General features: G+C 35.7%; 1 protein-coding gene across 3 annotated transcripts in view; it reads right to left on the bottom strand.

The window, feature by feature from the left end:
• The window catches only part of ZCCHC7 (zinc finger CCHC-type containing 7), a 233,908-nt gene that overhangs the window by 10,657 nt on the left and 207,279 nt on the right, over positions 1-15,972 (bottom strand). The window lies entirely within an intron of this gene.

Here is a 15,972-nt window from a genome sequence, read left to right as displayed (position 1 = left end):
GGACTTCCCTGGGAGCGCAGTGGGTAAGAATCCGCCTGCTAAGGCAGGGGACACGGATTCGAGCCCTGATCCGGGAAGATCCCACATGCCACAGAGCAACTAAGCCTGTGCATCACAGATACTTGAGCCTGTGCTCTAGAGCCCGCAGGCCACAACTGAGCCCACATGCCACAACTACTGAAGCCCATGTGCCCTAGAGCCCGTGTGCCACAACTACTGAGCCCATGTGCCACAACTACTGAAGGCCATGTGCTCTAGGGCCCACGTGCTGCAACTACTGAGCCCGCGCACCTAGAGCCCGTGTTCTGCAACAAGAGAAGCCACCGCAATGAGAAACCCGTGCACTGCAACAAAGAGTACCCCTGCTTGCCACAACTAGAGAAAGCCTGCGTGCAGGAACAAAGACCCAATGCAGCCAATAATAATAATAATAAATAAATAAATAAATAAATAAATAAAATTAAAAGAAAAAAAATACTGCCTCCTACAGTTTAGTGCGGAGACCCCATATTCAGATGGTTCTGTGTATTGAAGTGTGTAACATAACAATTCTTTTATTCTTAACATCAACGTGTGCTTTCCTCACCTTCCTCACTCCTCATTCCATTCCGCATTGTGCCCAATACTGTGTTATGTATTAGGTATCTCAGAGAATAAAAGCCCAGTAGAACATGACAGACATAAAAATAGATAACGACAACAATGTAAGCACAGTGATAGAAGCGTGTACAAGGTATTAATGGAGTGAAAAGGAGGACCCATCATTGGATGGGTAAGGAACTCAGGTAAAGCTTCCCTTGAAATATAAAAAATTTAAATTTACTCTAAAAGAATTAGATGTAAATTTGTAAATTTGTAATCTTGTACAAATTTCCATTTGTAAATCAAATGGAAAATTTTAGGTAGAGGGTAAAGAGAAATTAGGATGCTTTTCAGGTTTCTAACTTGGGTAAACTGGTGAGCAGTAGTGTCAACAACTGATTCAGAAAAGGTAGGAAAAGAAGGCAGAGTCAATTTAGAGGGAAAGATGGTGAAGTCTTTTTTGGATGTTGAGTATCTAGGTGGAGACAGATGTCCACCAGGCAGTTATCTATGTAAGAAAAAGCTTAGAAAACACATCTGTGCTGAAGATTAGATCTGAAAGCTGCATTAATAGTGGAGGCTGAAATGACCAGGGTGGACAGTATCGCCATAGCCAGATGAGCAGCAGTGAGCTAAAGATGGAACCCTGGGAACAACAACACACGAGGGGCAGGCAGAAAAGCCTGTGAAAGAGACAGAGAAGGAGAGGTTAAAGAACGCAGAGCCACAGAGAATAGTCATAGACCTTAGAGTAGTTTCAAGATGGATGAACTGATCTACGATGTCAAATACAGCACAGAAGCCTAGTGAGATTAGGGCTGGGAAACACCCTTAGATTTCGCACTGTTCATGGATAACTTTATTGTGAGAATTTTGGAATCAGTAAGAAGGTAGAAAGAGTAGAAAGCAATAGGTTGAAGAGTGAAGGAGATGCATTCAAAGGTGGTAGAACTATAAAGAAGAGGAAGGAAGTGATTACCCACAAAAGCCAGGACAGTGGTTACTTCCTATGGGGAGAGAATAGAGCACAGAGGGTCTCGGGGTAGCTGCAATTTTCTATTTTCGAACACAGTGGTGTCATATAACTTAAGTGTGTTATATAACTAATTTATTAAATTGTACACATATGTTTGATGCACTTTTCACTATGTATATTACATTTCATAACAAGAAATGTTTAAAAAAATGAATGGAAGTTGAAGAAAAGTAGACAGTAGGTATATATTATTTTAAGAAGCATGAGTAAGAAGGGGCAAAATAAGATCACTCAGTACCTAGGAGGAGGATTTGGTGGAGTTTGTTATTAGAATGGGAGAGACCTGAACATGTGAGAAAGGTAATAGAGGTGGAGAAGTTGAAAACAGAGAAAGGATGGATAGAGCAAAACTCCTGACGTGGCACGGGCTTTAAACAGGAGGAGAAAAAACTAATTCCCCCCATATTTTTTGGAGATTGAAAGGATGAGAATAAACTTGGATAAGTTTATTTCTTATATTCTTTATTGGGTGTCTACAAAGAGGGCCAACTAACTGGTCTGTCAACTGATTCTGTTGTTATTTAATGTGGCGAATAGGTGGTCTGTGGGATGTTTTATTTTCTCAATACAGGAAAATAATCTGTAGGTTACAAAAATAACCTTCTTCAAACAACTTTACTTTTAGCTCCATTTCCTAAATTGAAAAACGAGGATGACAATAACCTGAAAGATGCTTTCTAATGAAAATACAAAATGGAATTTACAATCTCAGCTATTACCAATTGGGATATAATCAAAAACACAGTCAGGGACTTCCCTGGTGGTCCAGTGGTTAAGACTTCGCCTTCTAATGCAGGGGATGCAGGTTCGATCCCTGGTCAGGGAGCTAAGATCCCACATGCCTCCGGGCCAAAAAACCAAAACATTAAACAGAAGCAATATTGTAACAAATTCAATAAAGACATTAAAAATGGTCTGCACATCAAAGAAAAAAAAAACAAAAAACAAGCAAACAAAAAACACAGTCAACAAATGTTTTATATCCTCTAATAAAAAACGTGGGTCACGAATTAAGACTAGCTAAAAGCCATTAAATACAGTTTTTAAAAAAATTAATTAATCTATTTATTTATTTTTGGCTGCATTGGGTCTTCATTGCTGTGCACGGGCTTTTTCTAGTTGCGGCGAGCAGGGGCTACTCTTCATTGTGGTGTGCAGGCTTCTCATTGCAGTGGCTTCTCTTGTTGCAGAGCACAGGCTCTAGGCGCACGGCCTTCAGTAGTTGTGGCACACGGGCTTCAGTAGTTGTGGTGCACGGGCTTAGTTACTCCCCAGCATGTGGGATCTTCCCAGAACAGGTTCAAACCCGTGTTCCCTGCACTGGCAGGCAGATTCTTAACCACTGTGCCACCAGGGAAGTCCCTTAAATACAGTTTTAACTGGTATGCACATAAGCATGTGAACTCATGCAGCGGTTTACAAATTTGTTCAGGTAGTAGAGCACCGGGAAGACATGAAATTACTAAGCAGAAATAATTTTTCCATCTAAAAGATAACTATATTATTTGATATGATACAAAATTGCAACCATGAGTATATGTGGTTTAAGAGAAAGAAATAAAACCAAAAGAGGTGGTACCATGGATGTGAAGGTAGAACAGATAATGTTTCAAGGAAGAAGTTGTCAAAAGCTACTGGTGAATCAAGTACAACGAAGACTACAAAATCCATTGGACTTAACAGCCAGGAAGTTGTTGGCAACTGGAAACTGGTGTGAGCAGTTTCATTTGAGAGGCAGAGGCACAAGCCAGATTGTAAGGGGTTTATTGCAAGTAGAAAGATGCTAAAGAACAGAACATAGATGACTTTTTCAAGAAACCACACTGTGTATGGGAGAAAGGAAGGGGAGAAATAGAGCAAGATGTAAGTCCAAGGATGTCTCCATTAGTGACATTTACCAGAGTGCTGGGCACATGGCATGAGCATCTATATACATTCTTTCATTAATCTATTCAAAAAATAATTATTGAGTACCTAATACATGCCAGATACTGTTCTAAGATTAGCTAATTGAGAAGTGAGCAAGACAAAAATCATTGCTCACATCTCCAGTGGTGGAAGACAGATGAACAAAACCAACACACACACACACACACACACACACACACACGGACAGTATCAGATAGTAATAAATGGTATGCAGGCAATTAAAACAGTTATGTAAATGAGTCATTGGTGGTGACTCAGATTGACTTTGGGGGAAACTCTCACTGGGAAGGTCATTTCTTATAACAAAAAACCCCCAAGTATGTGACCACTGGGGAAACAGCATTCTGGGCATAAGGCATGGGGAACAGGTAGTGCAAAGCCCTGAGGTGAGCATAAGCTTGCTATATTTGAGTATCTGAAAAATATCTATAACTTGGAAGTGTAGTAGGTGAAGGAAGACCAGGAGAAAAGGAGGTTCTAAAGGTGAAGAGGGGCCAGATCATAAATAAGGGTGAAGAGCGCTGGATTTACTTTATGTGGCATGGGAAGCTAGTGTGAAGCTAATGGTATGGGCTCAACAACTAACTGGCAACTGTTAGCAGAGAGTATAACCAATGAAAGAATAATCCACCCCTCCCCCTGATTATACACATTCTCTGAAAAACTTACCTATGTTTAAAAGTTTCTCTACTTATGTTTGTGCAAATACATGACAATTTCTCTCTGAACCCAGAATTCTAGATTGATTCATGAGAAGGAAAATACGTTCACTTATGTTTAGTCCACGGAATAAGAGTTCCATTGGTTCAAATCTTACGCAAAAGGACAAGATGAATCAGGAAGTAATTATGAGGGGAGCTGATGAGAACTAAATTAGCAGGGATATCCAGACATTGGAACGGATACAGGTAGGGACTTCCTCACAGGAGGGGCCACCTGTACCCCTACGGGTGCTTCTGGCTTCTCCTTGGGAGCGCAGAACACAAGGATAGTCACACTACTACACAACTCTTCAGTGGTTCATTCCTATCACCTCCTCTCAGAGTAAAGGCCACAGTGCTCCTGATCCTCCTTTCCCTATTTCACCCTCTAGAATACTAAACTGGTTATTTATTATGTTTATCGTCTGCTTCCCCATTTCTAGAATGCGAGGTGCATGAGGGGAGGGATCTTCATCTAGTCCACTATGCATCCCTATGCCCAAAATCTAGAGTAAGTGTGCAAACTATGGCTGGCAGGTCAAATCCAGCCTCCTGCCTGTTTTGTATGGCCTATAAGGTAAGAATGATTTTAACATTTTAAAATGGCTTAAAAATTTTAAAAAAGAATGTTTTGTAATATGTGAAAATTATATACAATTCAAGATTCAGTGTCCATAAATTATTGGAACACAGCCAGGCTGCTTTTCATGCTACAGGGATCAAGTTATGACAGAGACCATTGACTGGCCTGCCAAGCTAAAATATTTACTGTCTGGCTCTTTACAAAAAAAGTTTGCCAACACCTGACCTCGAGCATAGTAAGTGCTCAATAAATAGGTGGTGAATAAGTAGATGTTACAGCCTCTAAAATTTTAGAGTGAAAATGAATTATGCAGCCAATAAAAGTATTTAAAGTAGATATGAATACTGAAAATCTCTGCTACTGATTGAGGATACAGAGCAAAAGCTTTATAGAATTTCTCTGAATTTAATTATTTTATTGCTTAATTTTGAGGAAATTACAAGTAGTACTAAATGCTGTTCCATCTGTCTGTAGCACTCTTCCCCCAGGTAAATATGGTAAGCTCCTTCACTTCCTTCAAGTCTTGGCTCAAATGTCATTTTCTTAGTAAGGCCCTCCTGACCACCCTATTTAACGTTGCTAGCTCCCTCCAATTGGTGTTCCCTACGCTGCTTCACTACCCTCCCTCTCTTCCTTTTTTAAAACTCCATGGCACTTACTACATCTGACATACTGTATATTTTACTTGTTTGTTTTGTCTATCCCCCAACATAAAGGGATTCTGTTTTTCTGTTCAGTGCTGTACCCCAGTTCCTACAACAGGCCTAGGCCTATAGTAGGAGTTCAGCAAATATTAATGAATGAATAATCAGGTAATGTATATATAAAGTACACGGCCCATAGTAAGCATCCAATACATTTTACTTATTGTTAATAATTTGGATACTTTGGGAAATTATATCAATTTTTATGTCATTAAGGGACAATGTATAAAATTATGCTTTGATATATTAAAAAGGCTGAATAAATTAATACAGCTTCCTAAGCATCTCTCATACTTTACCTTGAGAATTAGCTATGTACTCTGGCAGAACCAGGAAGGAATTAGTAATACAAAGAGAATAGGAATCAGTCTTATAGTACCAGTAATAGAGACATCCTTCTTCACCAACATTTTGAAAGCATGTTTCATGTTGATACTTATTTTATTTTGAAAGAAATCTCATTCAAAAAGCTTCATATTTAGCCCCACTGTTCATTTATGCCCCTGGATGAAGTGCAAACATTTGGATGTTCATTCATCTGAATAATATCACTAGTTAAAAACTTCCATTATTACTAATAAAAATAGCAACAGTATTTATATTGTGCTATGGAAATTTAAACTGTTTCACAATAATTAATTAGTAAATGACATAACAAACACTATCTACATACTCTCATTTTAATAAGCTATCATGTACTAGGATTTAATAGGAATGAAATCAGCCTAGATCTTACCTAATTAGAGAACATTTCTGTATTAGAAAATACAGTAGTGAAAACTCAATAATTATTTCCAGTGGACAAGTTTTCATACTATGATCTAACAAAACGCCTACAGCTATTTAAAGTGTTAGAAATATAAATTTGTGACTCAATATTTCTGCCTTGGAGCGTGTCTTTATTTTTAATTAACAGTAAAGGTCCAATTTAAAGCAGAATGTGTCAACTGATTAGCTCTAAGTTCAAGATTCTGTCATACATGTCTGTACTGCAGACAAAAAGTTAAATGCAAGGGAATGAATGTAGTTTTCAGAACTTTTTTTAAAGTTAAAAGATTTATCTAAAGACTTTGACCCAATGGATAACCAAATGAACTATTTATGAAAGCAGATCTTTTTCTTTTCTTTTTTTTTTGTTACAGGCATTTAAATAATCTATATTTGTAGGGTGATATCTTAGAGATTACTTTACTATCAATATATAGAAGTAATAACCTGGTAGATAGCGTTACCTGTGAAAGGTCCATCCCATCTGCTATTCTTGCTGAAAGCTTTTCATGCACCAGTAAACTCAGTAAATATCAGAAGATAAAGCATAAGGCTACCACGCCACGGATTTACTCCTAATGTCTCCTCAAAGTGCAGCCCGATGCAACGATTACAAATGATTTTCTTCTAATGTCATTTTACATAACCCTTTTTTCTGCATGAGTAGTTAGTGCGGAATGAATGAATGAATGCCATTAAAACAGTTAATCATTATCTAGGACACTGGCCTTACTCCCTTCACTACTAGGAATCTCCATGACAAAGGCCAAGAGATCAAAACGCCAGAGCTGCCTCAGTGTCCTATTTCTAACAGTAATTTTTTATGCAAATGACCTGTTGGGCATCTCTCTCTGTGACCTTGAGCTGCCCTTATCTAAACTGACTTTGATCCAATGAGGGTTTGTATCTAGTTGAAGCTCATTACTACATACGATCTGCAATCAATTGCACTAACTAAAGGGAATTTTCTACTCTTGTGAATGCAAAACAGACTTATTTTTAAAATCATACATATGCTTAAAGACTAGACTATGTTTTTTATTAATCTAATTTGTTATATGAGTATATATTAAAAAGCAAATATATTAAGTACTTGAAGTAAATGTATTAATGACCAAATGTAACATTGATAAAGCACTGAGCTTAGCTCCAGTCCTTCTGAACATTTGTATATCAATGTTTGTATATACACCTCTCAAATCAATTATGTCACATTTGTATATACACCTCTCAAATCAATTATGCTTTTCATGTTTGAAAACTACCTTACTCTTTCAAAAATATTTCCAATTTCTTCTTTTAATAAGCTCACTAATAGCACAAGCCTCCTCCCAATATTCAAGTATTTTAAAATAGTCAACCCAAGTAATCAAATAGGATTTGCCAAGACAATGTTACAACAAACCAAAAGCTTGCCAACATAGTCAAAGTCCACTAGTTGAAGTGACCTAATGGCATGAATTTGACATTTGAGCAAAACAAAAGTTTGAATTTAAAATATACTTTTTCCCCCTATTTGAAGATATTATTTTTACTACCTACTCTAGAGATCAGATATAGTTTTCTAAGTATTTTATTTAGTTTTATGAAAAGTAGCCAGGGTAAGAATGGATGCCCTCCCTTTCCTTTGGTATTGTTCACAATATAAATGCCAACAGAAATGTAACTGGTACATATTCAAGGAAAATCACAGCTGGGGCCTAAAGGAATCAAAGGAAGAAATTTTAAAGTTGGGCAAATAGTTTCGCAGTGAACCGAACCAAAGCTGAGTCTGAAAAGGCAAAAAACGATTCCATATGACCAAAGATACAAAGGCTAATGTCTTGTCCTCCATTTTCAGTGTTTTTCTGGGGTGGGTCCTCACACCTGGTGATCTGAATTCCAGGTCTATTCCACCCATGATTTTAGACAAAGCCTTCCATTTTCATACTGTTCTGACAAATATTCACAGTATTACTTCCCTTTGAGAAATTCGGGGAAGAAAGTCTCTCCTCAAGTTAAAGGCTTTGAAACTATTTTAAAACAAAGCTTCCTTTATGAAGATTTTTACGTTTTCCTCAGTGAAAAGAAAGAATTCAATTGTATTCCAGTGTACACTGCTACTAATTTCCCCTACATCCTAAAAATGCCATTAAAAACACCATATATAATGATATACCTATATTTTTTATGTGTTAAAAAACTATGTCATGTACCCAACAGACTCCCAATCCATTGGGTAATTCCTTAATTAGGCAGATTTTTGAAACATGTATTATGTACACAACAGACCGGAACGTCTCCTTTGGAGCATTTTCTAGTCTATCGGGTGATTACATCATTAAGCCACACATGCTATGTAGAAAAAATCCTTATGAAAATTCATGAAAAAATGTACAGCACAACATTAGCATGCAGCAGACGTGTATGCTTTTGATATTTTCTCTGTTAAAAAAAAACTACATGAAGTAATTAGTCCAGGTCATGAAAACATGAGAAAGGTACCAGACACTGGTGAAAACGAAAATTGCAAAAAATTGCATTTCTTATGGTTTAGCAGAGAGTAATTTGCTTTATTGGAAAACAGATTCTAAAACAGTGTTCATTTGAATTGCAGCAGAATAAAGGGTGTTGCTTTATTGATTTGATATTTCCTATGTACATGTAATTTCTTCCCTACCCCTCTTTTGGATACTCTTAAGTTTTATAAGCCAATGGGCTGAAGGTTGCAAAGGACCAGTGTGGTTATTGACGTCCTTGAAGTACTGTATGTTTGTACACTTATATCTTCATTTTACGTAACCTAGAGTGTAAGGGGTTACATGACTGTATCTTTTTCAAGTCAAAACTACGCTATAGTAATAAGAATAGAAGTAAACTGTTGGTATAACTCCAACCAGATTATATATTCACAATGTTAAGTGTTAGGCAAAATCTGAAAGCCAATATATTTGCAGACTAAAATGAATGAAGCATAAGTTTTATAAAAAGGATCTATTAAATTTATTAATTTATGATTTTTCTTTTTGTAAATGACATTCTACCCCTACCCCCCAAAAAAGCCAACAACAAAAAAGAAAACCTCAGTAAGCAGAGAACAATGAACATATGCAAGACAGTAAGGATCACAGTAATTCACCCCCTGAATGTTCTAAATCTTCATGGCTTAAAAAGTATCCCAATTTTCTCCAAAGGTAGTGGCATTTATTCACTGGGCCATAGCTAATTTTACATGGAATGCAAAAATGTTAGTTTAAGTTTAATTTACCACCCTATTTAAATAAATCCAATGTAGCTCTCAAACTGCAGAGCTATCCCTTTGTCTATTTTAATTTTAAAGTAAGTTAGCAAAGGCTTCCTTCTTAATCCCCAGAGACTACCTACATAGTGACACAAACGCACAAATTTATGACAGCAACATAAATGCTCTTCTGAAGTAATGTGCAACATTAAGTGAAAATCGTTTCCTGGAAAGATATTATAGGTATCTATATTTTATTTGCCATCTTAAACATATCTGGGTCTTTATGGCCTTATTTTAAAAATGTATTTCCTTTTTATATTTCCTGGTGCAAATGGACTGCATAAATAAGCAATGTGCTATGAGGCTTCAGACCAGCCGATAAAACCTTTCAATTTTCATGCCAGCTTCTTCTTTTGTAATTCAAATCCGCCTGGAAACTGGCAGCTCTGAAAACTGAAACAAGCACTGCCACAAATACCTTGTAATGCTATCGACCTTGTCTGCCCATGCAGTGAGAAAGGGGGATGCGTATGTGTCTGCAGCCATCCAGATAACACAACTCATTTTTTGGGGGGTGGGGGGGGATAACAGAAGCCAGCCCCAGACTCTGCACCCAAAGCAGTCATTACCAGTCACACTGGAGAATAAGTCTCTTCAAAATACACAGTGCATTTAAAAACCATATATGAGGCTGAGCCACTGCTGTCATTACCAATTTTAATTTAGCTCCTTCAGTTTGCCAGCCAGATAAACTCTTTAGTGCTGTTTTTTAATCTATTTGCCACATTTTATGTTTAAGATTATAGTAATATGGACAGGAGAAGGAATCACTTTTAGGGGAAATAAAGAAATAGATCCGCTTATCGGCGCCCATCAGAAAGTTCATTAATCAGCCAGGCTTTGTGCCCTCTAAATTGAAAGGTTAAATAATCCTCTCAGGAATATTTCTTGGCCCCTCCGCCAATTGTCCGGAGAGGAGCTGCCATTCATAGTACGAGGGATCGGTGACAGGGTATCTTACCACTGTTTGGACCCCAAACAATGATGGACAAATGGCCTAGTTTACAAAGAACCTTTTAGTACATGGATGGAAAACGACCACAAGCTTTGATGCAGGGTGGAGGGATGAGGAGGGCATGGAGACAGTATGTGGGGGAAGGGAAAGAGAAGAACACATACATGTGTGAATCCATGGATATTTTATCTGAATGTTTATTGGGGTAGACTATAAAACACAGAAACCACATTAATATACATCTACCAACCACACGCAGGGCTTAACATATTCAAATCTGCTTATATATTTTGCATACAATTGCACATAAACTATCACTGAAAAATCGTAGAATAAAAGAGCCACAGCTTTATTATATTTATTAGCTAATACACACGGGATCCAAATAAGCCCCGAGATTTTCATTTTTGCCATAACTCCACATGACTTACAACACATACTTCTCCCCCTCCCCATACCCCACTCGTGCTTATTCTACTGAAATACTCTTAACCATCAGTCACAAAGGTAGAGAATTCCACAGCTGTAAGTACCTGTTTAAAGGGGGGAAGTAATGCTTTTTTGCTTTTACAATATGCTCCATCTTAGCTCCTACATGTCTTAAAGAACAAACATGGAATAGGAATGCTCTTTGAAAGAATACCAATCACATCCACTGAGGAAGTGCTTAATTTTGTGTTGCCCTTTTTGCTGGACCTATATGAGAATACGGGTGGGAGACTGCAAAACAACTGAACAAGCTCTTATAACTCAACATTTTGCTGTGAAATCAGGCTGGTTTCTGGCATCAGTCATGTGAAGGCCATGAAGCAGTTTTACCTGAAGTGCAAAAAACTGATATGGTATTTTGTTTCATTTCTCATCTGATTAACATAAACCCTCTACCACTAGCAGAAAGTATTATATTTGGTTATGATACATGACTATATTCAGATGACACTGAAGTTACCACCTAAGAATTATACATTTATTAACAATATATTTTTTCAAAATGATATCATTATATCTTTATATGGCACACATTTTATTTAGTCATTTTCACTAAATGAGAAAGTAAGTATGTTTGTGATCTACTCTTAAAAGTCTTTATAATGATTTTTAGGCAAATCAAATTAAGAAAATAATTTGTTTGCTGTAATTTAATTAAAAGTTACCTACATTTCTAGTAAGAAGACAAGCATAAATAACTAGAAAATGAAAACTGAGGTAAATAATTTTAACAAAAGGCACTGCTTGTGGGGATTTTAATTTCAATAGCTATAAGGAGGAAAAAAATTTTTTTCCTCCTTATAAAAAAAGCATTACGGATCTCCTCATCGTAGGCAAATAAAAGGCTTCACAATATATAATCTGAGTTTGGGCTATTAGTCCAGTTGCTATCTCTACAGGAGTGAGGAATTTGTGGGTTTGCTGTATTGGAGCTCACAGAGTGTTGAACACAGGCTAAGTGTTAGGTATCGTGCTAAGTACTTTTTTTTTTTTTTTTTTTTTTTGCGGTACGCGGGCCTCTCACTGTTGTGGCCTCTCCCGTTGCGGAGCACAGGCTCCGGACGCACAGGCTCAGAGGCCATGGCTCATGGGCCTAGCCGCTCCGCGGCATGTGGGATCTTCCTGGATTGGGGCACGAACCCACGTCCCCTGCATCGGCAGGCGGACTCTCAACCACTGCGCCACCAGGGAAGCCCTTGTGCTAAGTACTTTACATTTATTATCTCACTGCATACTTATAACAGCTCTAGAAGGCACTATACCCATTTTTCAGATGAAGAAACTGAGGGTCTCAGAAGGGAAATATTTTAACTAGGTTTGCACATCTAGTAAATGAAAGAGCCAGAATTTAAACCAATGTTTGATCCCAAAGCTGGCATTTTTTCCCCTATATTATGATAAAAAACATTCCTTAGTAATTTCCTCAGAAATAAGTCTGCCCTTTCAGCCGAATTTTATAGCACATTTTTCTAAGGACTTCAGTAAAATGAGAAGGAAATGTGGTACAAAGACAAATAAATGAAATGTGAGAGATCCAAGAAAGAGAGAATTGAGATTTTATTATATAAATGAAAGTTAAGGAACAACCAAAACTTAGTTCCCCTAACTGAAAAGAAATGTGGGTAATCCACAAATACATGTAAAGGAACAATATTTATGTAAAATGGGTATTTATAGACATGGATATATTACACATTATAAAGATGACCTTATAATCTAGCTAATAGATTTAATTTTGTATGGTTTTTGAAAATCGGAATTAAAACATCGAGATAGCTTTATTACCAACTGATTCACACAGTGAATTATTTTTACAAAGCTAATATGAATTTCTGAACATTCCCATTGAATATTTCTTGTTTTTAAAATGTGATCTGCCAGTGTAGTGGTACACCAATTAAGGTGACGATCTCTTTTAATTCCAAAGATACTAAAAATATATTTTTGGTTAAATGTCTTCTAAACATGAAGCATTTTTCTTCATATAATAGTTTTGATATTTCTAAAAAACCAGAGTTGTTGGTCTTGGAGGACCACTGCCGAACTCAAAATAGCTGGAAGAAAATATTTGCAAATGTACAAAAATATGACTCTCATGACTTTCTGGCATGTGGGGATCAAATGGCAGATGAATTTCAAGTCTAAAATCTGACTGAGTTTATCAGTAATTCATTAACTTTTAGTCTTTTAAGAGATTTTGCTTCTAAAACCTTAAACTTAATTCAACTTAAGTTTACAACTGTAGTTTATACCATAACAGAAAATGTAACACGAGTTCAGAGAGATTGTTCATGTCAATAACTCAAGGGGTTCTTTCATGAATCTTTTCCTGCAGATGAGTCAAATGATTGACCAAAACCTTTAAAGGTTATGGTTGATCATGACTGTGAATGACTAAGTGATTCCTAAATACTTAAGACCTGTTAGGAATTACTGTAATCTACCATGTCATTCACATGCATGACTACTAAAAGGAATGCTTAATACAAATATCACTGGTCCAGTATACTTTACTTCTATTCTTGCACTGAAATGTCCAGAGAAGATCATGACAAGCTCAATCACCTGGAATATATTTATTTAAGGAATACGTGAATCACCCATTCAAAGTACATATGAAAAATAATCACTTGAATATGCTAAAATTATTCTACCTAATAGTTGTATGCTCTTTACGTGTACTTAACATGACAAAGAATAGGCACCATTCAACATTTCAGATTTTTGAACTCTAATTTATTATATACTGTGCAGTGTTAAACTTCACGGATCTTGAAAATTCTCAGGCTACCTGTTTTACATTCATTTTTGTCATAACAGGGACAGTATTTCAAAGTGTAGAGCTTCAAGGAAAAAAACAACGTAGTTTTCTTTGGGGTTATATGAATAATGTATGTGTTTTTTAAGGAAAAGAAAGAAAATATTTTTAAAATGTTATATATATATATTAAAATTATAAATACTTAGAAATTGGAATTTAATTACCATAAAATTTAAGTATCAAGAAGAAATTGCCCCTACAATAACTAACTATAATTCCTTTGTAAGTAAAGGTGAACATAACTAGGGAAAAGAAAAAAAGTTAGAAAATTTTGTTCAATTACATTTGAACAAAAGTCCAAATGTAATTTTCCATCTTTCTATCATCCTCAGGAGAGACATTTATTAACAGGTAAGAAAATAAAGACCACAATAGGAATTTCTTTACATTTTTAAAACAGAAGTAAAACTTGAAGTCCATACAGTAAATATGTAAGTCTTAAACGTAATAGACTTTGCTCCCAGCCACTAAGGGGCATATAAACAAGCACAGAGATTGTTTTGTCAACTGAAGAAAGGAAGCTGCTGTTAGAGTTTTAGATTCAATTAGTTTATTATTAGCAACATGTACTACATAAAAAATAAATAGAAATCACGATGATGGGTGATTAGGACATTAAAGATTTAGAAAATGACAAAAACACAGCTGTTTGTAGGCCAAAACATTTGTAAAGAATCTTTTCTAAATTGTGTGAATGCTACATACTTTTCATTGCTTGATTATCTGAAACACTTAAATCTACATTAGAATTATTTTCATAAAGCAAATCTACATTAGAATTATTTTCATAAAGCACTTGATATTATTTAAATATATTAAAACAACTACTCAAAATATTCCATTATTGACTTCCCATTTAAAACTAATTTTTGCATTAAAATATTAGAAATCAAATAAGTTGGGCATTCTCTCTGAAAGGGATGACACTTCAATATTTCTCTGACAAAATGAAAATATGAAGGCTCTCCCATGTGCTTCAATAAATAGAAGTAAACTATATTCAAATCTAATAATTTTATTCTACTCCCATTCAAAAACAAGTTTGTATACACACAATGTCTAGAGATCTGAGGCAACATTGTGAGAGGAAAAATAACATATGCATTTATAATTCACAACGTTCACTTTTTTCCCCTTCCTTTTGCAGAAGCTTTAGAAAATTGCTTTTTGATGATTTGGCAAATTGTATTTATTTTTAAATGAATCTCATTTATTGAGATTGATAATTCCAGGTTTCATTTGCTTTGAAATTGCATTTTCCAATTGCTTCCAATGATAAGTTCTAGCAAATGTGGTCCAACATGCTAGTGAAAAAAATCAGTTGACCTATTCTGTAAATGTAGTAATTATCTTTTACACTAAATTCAAAACATGGTAAGACTGAACTAAAAAATTATTAGCAAAATGTTGACACTAAATTCTTTAAGACCAAGGTGAATGTTTAAATAAATATTAAAGCATTCACATAAATTTTCCATTTGAAAAAAATCTTTAAAAATTTTGGTCACTGTCCAAATGTATTTCTATCTCTGTTATCATAGATGGAGTTTTAGAAAAATAAGTTATCAATGATTATTCAGAAAATTCTTTTTATTCAGACACCAAAGTAACTTGAAACAGAAAGCAGTGTGATTTACTTTATAAGTACTACAATGGAAAAATGGCCCTGAGGTACTACAAAATAGTCATGTACCATCTGAATCCTCAGAGCATGATTATATTCACCTCAGTAGTGTTCTAGTATTAAGGGCATTTTTAATAAAAACTAAAACTCTGAAAATTTGACAGAGATATACTATCTTAATAGCAACACTTAACCACAGTGATTCAAGACATAGAGGAAAAAACCCTACAATTTAAACAAGAGTATTCCCAGTTCTTAAGGAAATTCGCAAAGTGAATTGAACAACCAAAAATAAGAGCCTCCAAAATGAATTTATAAAGTCTCAGTTTGTGATAATTTGTATGCCAGGCCTCAAAAAAACGTATGAAGAAAAAGTTTATTTAAATAATTCTAAAATAGAGTGAGGCCTAGTTCTCACTGTATTTGGAGGTAGTTGACATTTTAAAATGCAGTATGTAACCAGTTCTATTTCCTTTGATACACACACACACACACAC

Source organism: Monodon monoceros, unplaced genomic scaffold, assembly GCF_005190385.1.
Source record: "Monodon monoceros isolate NGI ecotype Baffin Bay Population unplaced genomic scaffold, NGI_Narwhal_1 Super_Scaffold_5, whole genome shotgun sequence".
Lineage (NCBI taxonomy): Eukaryota > Metazoa > Chordata > Mammalia > Artiodactyla > Monodontidae > Monodon > Monodon monoceros.
Note: the sequence above shows the minus strand (reverse complement) of the source record. Positions and strands in the feature narration are given on the sequence as shown.